This window comes from Pinus tabuliformis, chromosome 1_1, assembly GCF_031772625.1.
Source record: "Pinus tabuliformis cultivar Carrire ecotype Pingquan chromosome 1_1, CPIR1, whole genome shotgun sequence".
Taxonomy (NCBI): domain Eukaryota; kingdom Viridiplantae; phylum Streptophyta; class Pinopsida; order Pinales; family Pinaceae; genus Pinus; species Pinus tabuliformis.
In genome coordinates this window covers 267,548,370-267,556,452 of record NC_142297.1, presented here as the reverse complement: position 1 = coordinate 267,556,452, position 8,083 = coordinate 267,548,370, and positions in this window count along the sequence as shown.

Below are 8,083 nucleotides of genomic sequence, written 5' to 3'. Positions count from 1 at the left end.
TCCTTGGGAGACTAGGGGGAAGGGAGATTTCTGGGATGTCAGCCAGTTTCTTGATGAAATTTGAAGCTCTGGGTTTTTTTCGAATGGTAGCATTTTCAGAAATGAGAGGCGAAGATATCAGCCTGCTCTTCATTGTCTTGCATCTGGGAGGGGTCAATCCCAGCCATGGAAAGGCCAGAAGGGAACCAGTTGCAGCACTTGCAGGAGGAGGAGGGCAGAGCTCGACTGCGGGGGTGCTGAGGAGGAGGACTGGAGGCCCGGCAGCAGGGGTTGCGAGGCGGGAGGCCTGTGGAGGGCCATAGGAGGCGAGGTTGCAGGGGCATGGGAGCTCCAGTTCAAAATCTCACGCACGATCAAAAGGTCGACATTGGAGCTTGTACATTTTTGCGCCTTCTGGTGGTGTGAAATTTCTCCATGTCTCTGTTATCAGGTTATGAAAATCAGGGTGATTCAGCCAAAAGGCTTAAAAGTGAAAGGGCCTGCGAACATTGTCTCCCAGTCTTTCCCAGTGAAGCCTAATAGGCGAATGGTCCGAGCCAGAGAGTGGCAATATAGAGGCCAAGAGATCCCCGCCAAGATGTATTGCATTATCAGAGATCAGGAATCTGTCTAACTGAGATGCAATTTGGTGGGCATCTGCATGCTTGTTGTTCCAAGTATAAATACCATTGTTGAATTCCATATCTATAAGCCTATTGTTATGAATGTAGTTTTTGAAGTGCATGCTTTCACAGTCCAGCTTGATCCATCCTCCTCTTTTTTCCTCCAATCTTGTAATCATGTTGAAGTCCCCTCCTGTGATCCAAAGTGGGTGGGATCTTTCTGAGTTGATCTGAGTTAGGGTGTTCAGTGTATCTACTTTTTTTGTGTCCTCCTGGGGAAAGTAGACATTAGTTAAGTGTCCATGAACATTTGTCCCTGTTAAATGAAACTTGGCCTGAATAAAGTGCTTACTAGCATGTATGTTGGTAAGTGTTATAGCTCTATCATCCCAAACGATGTCTAGCCCTCCTGAGTCTCCCATGGCTTCCACCGCCACTTCTTTGCTTCCTGGCCACGCTTTGGCAAGGATCTGATCCAACGTTGTGGAATTACACTTGGTATCCTACAAGAAGAGAATTTGAGGCTTTTCCTATTGTAGCATGTTCTTTATTAATCATCTCTTCCCCGAGTTGTTGAGCCCTCTGATGTTCCATGAGATGAGCTTCGTGATTCATGATTGGGAAGGGGGTTATAGTATTTGGTGAGCTTGGAGTATCTTCCAGATTCCACCAGCGTCTCCCCTATGTGTATGGTCCTCTGAAGATTGGTTTTCCATCCTCGTTTCTTGTTGTCTTTGAAGATATTTCTTCCATCCCACTGACTACCAGTTTGGACGCCTAATGATCTTTGCTTCTGTGTTCTTGAGAGAATTACTTCTATGTTCTCTAGTTGTCGCTCAGGAATTTTGTCATATTCCTTTTTCTTACAAGCTTGTTCAAGTCCCAGTATATTTAGATCTCCGATGTCAAAGCTCTCTGGTTCTTGTTCCATGTGTTGTACTATTTCCTGCTCTTCCTCTATATCATCTACAATTGTGAGCTGCATCTGAGTGCTATCTACCTCCATACCTTGAGCAGTCCTTTTTTGCATGTTACCGGGAGAGGGCGTTTTGGTGTCCTTGGGTTGCTTAGAAGTGAGGGCTTTCTTTGAGCTTGATGGAGCAGAATGGGCGGAAGTCTTAGGAATGGCTTCAGGTTGTTTCTGATTATATAAAATATGAACCTTCGGCTAGAGCAGGATTTCAAAGTTGTTTCTTGTTGAAGGCAAGGAGGTGCTGGTGACAGGTTTTTTGACTGAGGTAGAGGGCCTTTTATGGGTCTTTTTGCGATTGGGAACTTTTGTGAACCCATCCGGGTCAAATTTGTCCATTGAAGGGGTGGTCATGGATTTCATATTGGAGGGACAGTTTCGGAATAAATGGCCCACGACGTGGCATTTTCGACAGCGGAATGGTACATGCTCGTAATCTATTGTTTGTAACCATTCATAATCATCATGGTAGAGGCTTATCGCATCTGGGAGAGCTTTGCTGAGGTGCATGTATACACAGATCCACGCATAGGAGGTGTATCGCTTCAGCTTTGTCTCCTCTGCCACTTTGATGAATTCGCCTAAACCATTCCCAATGTCTCGCAAAGAGTCTTCGTCCCAATACTCTAGAGGGAGAGAATAAAGGTGCAACCACACCAGGGCCCAGCTCAAATCTTCTTTGTCCGGGTTAAAGCGTTTGATCCATCCTCTTAGGTACAACCCTGCTGCGTTGAAGAAATATGGTCCTCCATCCAATACCCTGTTTCGGTCCTACAGACAATTGAAAATGGCAGTAAAGAAGCCCTTAAGCCATAATTGCAGTGTTATATGCCATTTTGGCTTCCATTTGGCTGTGATCAAGCCATGTAAAGCTTTCTCCTTTGGCCAAAGGCCTATGAACTTCCTTATCAAAGCATGATCCCTCATAAACTAGATCTGAGTGTTGATGTGTTGACTTGGGAGCTCGATTTTGGGTCTGTCAACTGCTACCGGCTTGCAAGTGTTTGACGTCACTCGTGGTTCTTCATTTGTGTTGTTATTCGTTGGCGTATTTTCATTCTCTGTTGTTGTATCTTCTGGATGGTCCATCCTGACATTTTCAGTCTATCGCAGGCTATTTTCCATATCAGCAGGGGGAGGCATCATGTCCTCCCCCTGAGGGGATTCCATTGCGCGATAGTTGTTCCTTATTGTGTTGTAGTTGCCTTATGGTTGAAGGTTAATGGTAGAATGGCGCAGTTTGTGAAGGTCTGCCAGTTGCAGAGCAACGTCAAACCCTAAGCGCTCCGCTCTCCATTTTCTTTTTTTTGACATAAACGGTTAGTTTTTATTTAAAATTCGGCAAATCAGCTACCGAGGACTTTAACACTGAAACCCTGTATTTCCTTGTTACAGTCAGCGGGGAAAGAAGATTTTGCTTTTGAATAGTCCACTGAATGAGTTACGTTGTGAATGCAGATAGAGGCTTGAAAAAGAACTTGATTTGGTTTCAGAATGGTACCTTGAAATTCTGATGCTTTTGCTTTCCGTGACATAGCTCTACTTCCTAGCTTGCAGAGAGGAGATCCAACGCACCAGAGTGCCAGATCATCCCAAGAATCACTTCATTTTATTTTTGAAATGTCTGGCGAAGTGTTATATAGTGTTCAATAATGCCAAGAGCGATAAATTGGCCTTGAAGAGGCCCTCGTGAACTTCCCAGCACCTACCCAGATGCAGCAGTGAGTTCCAACAACGAATAGAGATCAAAAATGCCACGGTTGCGTTCTAAATTTTCCCTTGTGGATGAGTCTGCGTTTCCTAACAGTAGCCAGCTCAAAATGGTTCGGTCCTGAAGTCTGGAGAATCTGAATTAGCGAAATACTCAAAGGAACAGAGGTCCAGACAACTCCAAAATTAAGGAATGTTGCAGTCTGATTCAACATCATTTACTAACAGAGGTCTCCTGCTCCTGAGAGAGCCTAGGTTGGCTGCCAAGTCCACCTGTGAGCTTAACTTCCTCAGAACATGATAGAAGGAGATTTTGTGGAACTTGGGCAACAGTGGTCTGATTTTTTTGAGGATGGGGGATAACTGCACCTGAGAAGGGATCTTTTGAGAGTTCATAGCCTGTATAATTAGTCTGGAGTCTCCAAAGACTGAGGTGGAGAGGAGATTCCTCTTAATAGCCAGATTTAGACCCTGCCATAGAGCAAGAGCCTCTGCTCTATTGTTTGTTTCATTCCCCAGACCCGAAGCAAAGCACAACTCAATTGAGCCACCTGGGCTTAAGATAAGTCCCCCGCCACCCGCCTTTCCTGGGTTACCTTTAGAGGCCCCATTGAAGAATAGGCAGTGATCATCCAAAGCAGATCTCCATTTGATGAATTCCTGTTCTTCTAGACGAATTTCCCAATGAGAAGGGGCTTTAGCAGGAGGAAAATATCTATTCTGATGATTTGGAACAAGCTCTTTTAACCATTGATCTTCCTCACTATCCAGAATCATGCCATTTCTTATTGTGGGTTTGGTTTCTAAGGCCTCTCCCAATAGAGCTTTGATCTTAGTGATAATTTTGATCGGGTTACAACTCTCCTCCATAAATATTCTGTTGTTCCTCTCCAACCACAGTTTCCAGCATGTGAATTTGGGGATCCACATCCAACCAGTCTTGAGAAGGCTTTTTTTGGAGAGACAAAATGGGGATAACTTGGCCCAGTTTCTTAACAGGCCTGAATATTTCTTAGAAGCTCTATTTTGTCAGGTCCTAACATCAGGACACCCTTCCAAACTTCTTGAGCAAAGGGGCACAATAAGAACAGGTGGATAGCCATTTCTTCATCTGATGCACAAAGAGGGCACCTGGAGGGACCTTCCATTCCACGCTTCCTCAGGTTATCTCTAGTGAGGATACTTTTATGTGCCAAAGTCTAACAAAAGAAGTCAATTTTTGGGAGAGCAGGAAAATACCAAATAAATTTCCATTGAGTTGGCTCTGGGGGGATGCTAGGGACAACCATCATACTTTTGTAACCTTCTACTACTGAGTAAGAGCCTAAAAGACAACCCCACCCTCTTTTGTCCTTAGAAGAGGCCTTTAAGGGAGATTTTCCTTGGAGCAAATCCAACAATAAATTGGCTTCAACATCCAGCCAATGAGGGACCTCCCCCAAATTCCAACCATCCCATAGACTTTTTTCATCATTTGTCCAATTGGAGATGTCCCAAAGGGTTTCTAGATTGCTGGCCTAAAGCGAAGCTCTGATGTTTTCCAGTTCTGCCATCTGATTAAAGGGCTGATCTCCAAGAATCGAATCTTCCCAAATTTTTAGCTTTTTCCCATTAACTGGGATCTAATAAAGCTTATGATTTAAAAGTTTCAAAGTTGTGAGACAGAGTTTGAAAATTGGGTATCCTTTGGAAATTCTAGGAGGCTAGTCCAAGCACCTCAAACATTGTCCTTGAAAATATTTTTTCCACAGAACTCTCTTGCTCTAACTAGGATTCCCAGAAACAATGTTCCAAAGGAGCTTGGAGCCCAGAGCAAGATTTTGGGCTGCCAGATCCCACATTTGGAGACCTCCTTCCAAGAATGGCTTCTTAATAGTGTCCCAATTAACTAAATGGAGCCTTCTTTCATTATTTTTCCCTCCCTCCCACAGAAATCTTCTCAGGAGACCATCCACTTTACTAATAAAGGTTTTAGGGGCTAGTAGAATGGAGTTCTGATAAACTAGGAGACTTATGAGAACAGATTTCATAAGGATTACCTTCCCAGCATTATTCAACCATGAGGCTCCCCAAGCTTGTATTCTGAGTTTTAGCTTGTCTAGCAGGGGCATCCAGTGAGCTACCTTAGGATTTGATTTGAAGATTGGGATCCCAAGATACTTAAATGATTCCCAGGTCAGGGTTCTTTCCATATCTAATAGCCTTTCTATGTCTGTCAAATCTTCGATCGAGTAATTCCAGCCATATATCGTGCTTTTTAGATAGTTAATCTTGCTACCCGAAACCTCCCTATAAATCTCTAGCTCCTTCTTGAAGGTTCTAGCAGAATTTATGCTAGCTCCTCCAAGCAATAATGTATCATCAACAATCTAGGCATGATTTATGTCTTTAACATTGTGAGCCATTATCAGGCCTAGCAAAGTTTGGATCTGTTGATAGTAGTCTAGTTGGAACCGAAACTTGAATGGCGTAAAGAAGCGGGGACAAAGGGAAACCTTGTCTTAGCCCCCTCGAGGCCTCGAAAAATTTCGTTGAACGACCATTAACCAGAGGCCCTATCCAAGGGGAGGCAATGCAGGCTTTCACCCAAGTTATGAGAACTTTTGAGAAGCCAAATTTCTCCATCACAGAAAACAGGAAATCATGTCTCACCCTGTCAAAGGCATTTGTCAAATTTATCTTAATCACCATGCCTTTCTCTTTTCGTTGATAGCTTGAACGAATTGCTTCTTGCACCAGCACAATATTGTCAAGAATCTTTCTCCCTCTTATGAATCCTCCTTGGTTTTCAGGGATGATGACTGGCAGAATTTTCTTAATACGGTTGGCTATTATTTTTGTAATCAACTTATAACTTGTATTACACAAAGAGATGGGCCTGAATCTGCTGAAATTGATGGTGTCGTTGTATTTTGGAATCAAGGCAGGGAAGGCCAAGTTGGTACTGCCTCTAATATTGGTGCAAGTCTGAGATTTACGGATCATTCTCAGAAGGTCATTTTTAATTGTAGGCCAGCAAGTTAGGTAGAACCTTGCAGTGAATCCCTTAGCAACAAGTCTTGCCTTGTATCTCTCAATGTTGCCCAATGAGTCTTTCTTTGTCTTAGAGACCCATTTACATCCAATGGTTTTTGCACCATTAGGTGACTCAACAAGATCCTAGACTTTGTTACTCTTTATAGAATTCATCTCTTCCTTCATGGCATCGTACCATAATATTGATTCTTTGCAACTCATGGCTTGTGAAAAAGACTCGAGATCATTTTCGACTCCAATGTTGTAGTCAGATTATTGCAGATACACAACATAATCATCAGGAATTGCTGATATCTTTAGTCTAATAGATCTTCTTAATGTTGTACCATCATCTTCCTGAGAAGTATGTGGTTCAACTCGTTGTTCAAAAGTTCTTGCCAACTCTTGAATTTCCTGATCTATTGGAATGTCGTCAGCAGCTTGTGGCACTTCTACAATTAGTTGTTCAACACCAGTTTGTACTTGAGGGATGCTGTGAACAATAACCAATCTATCATTTGAGGTGGAATGTTGAGATTCTGAATGATCCTTCTCAGAAACTATGTTCCTGGTTTGATTGCTCCCACTGATCAAGTCATTTTCAAGAAACTTTGCATTTCTTGATTCCACAATCGTAGTGTTGTGAGATGGAAAATAAAATCTGTAACCTTTATACCTTTTAGCATATGCAATGAAATACCACTAATGGTTCTTGGGTCCAGCTTCTTCTCTTGTGGATTATATATTCTCACTTCAGAAGGGCATCCCCAAACGCGCATATGTCGCAAACTCAGTTTCCAACCTTTCCATAATTCAAATGGCATTTTAGGAACAGCCTTGGTTGGAACTCGGTTTAATATATACACTGTCATCTTAAGTGCTTCAGTACACAAGGATTTAGGAAGATTGGAGCTACTAAGCATACTCCACACCATGTCCAATAATGTTCTATTTCTTCTTTCTGCTACACCATTCTAGTCGGGTGAACCAAGCATGGTGTATTGGGCAATTGTCCCATGCTCTTGAAGAAATTTTTCAAATGGTCTAGGTGCTTGTCCATCTTCTATGTATCTACCATAATATTCTCCACCTCTATCTTATCTCACGATCTTAATTTGCTTGCCACATTGTTTCTCTACTTTAGCCTTAAAGATCTTAAAGGCATCTAATGCTTCGTTCTTTTTATGAAGCATGTAGAGATACATATATCGTGAGTAATCATCTATAAAAGAGATGAAGTATCTCTGACCATGTGAGTCCATGTCTTGATTACATATATCAATATGTATGATCTCTAATATGTCCGAACTCCTATTGGCACCTTTCTTTGACTTGTTGGTTTGCTTTCCCTTTATGCAGTCCACACAAGTCTCAAAATCAGTAAAATCCAGAGTGTTAAGTACCCCTTCATTTACCAATATTTTAATTCTTTCTATGGAGATATGACCTAATCTCCGGTGCCATGATTTAGAGGAATCTTCATTAATAACACATCTTTTAGTGCCAGTGTGAACATGCATTGAATCATAAGTGACATTGTTTTGTAAATTAATACAGTAAAGACCATTAGACAAAATTTCATTCCCAACACAATCAGATTTATGATTTAAAAAATGCACTAAAAGATGTTTCTGAAAAGTTAAAGGAATATCCAAAATGTACAAGCCTTGAAACTGAAATCAAGTTTCTAGGAAAACATGGAATATAAAAGGTCTTTTATAATTCTAAAACAAAGCCACTACTTAAAGTGAAATAACATGTTCCTATAGCTTCCACATGCGATCCC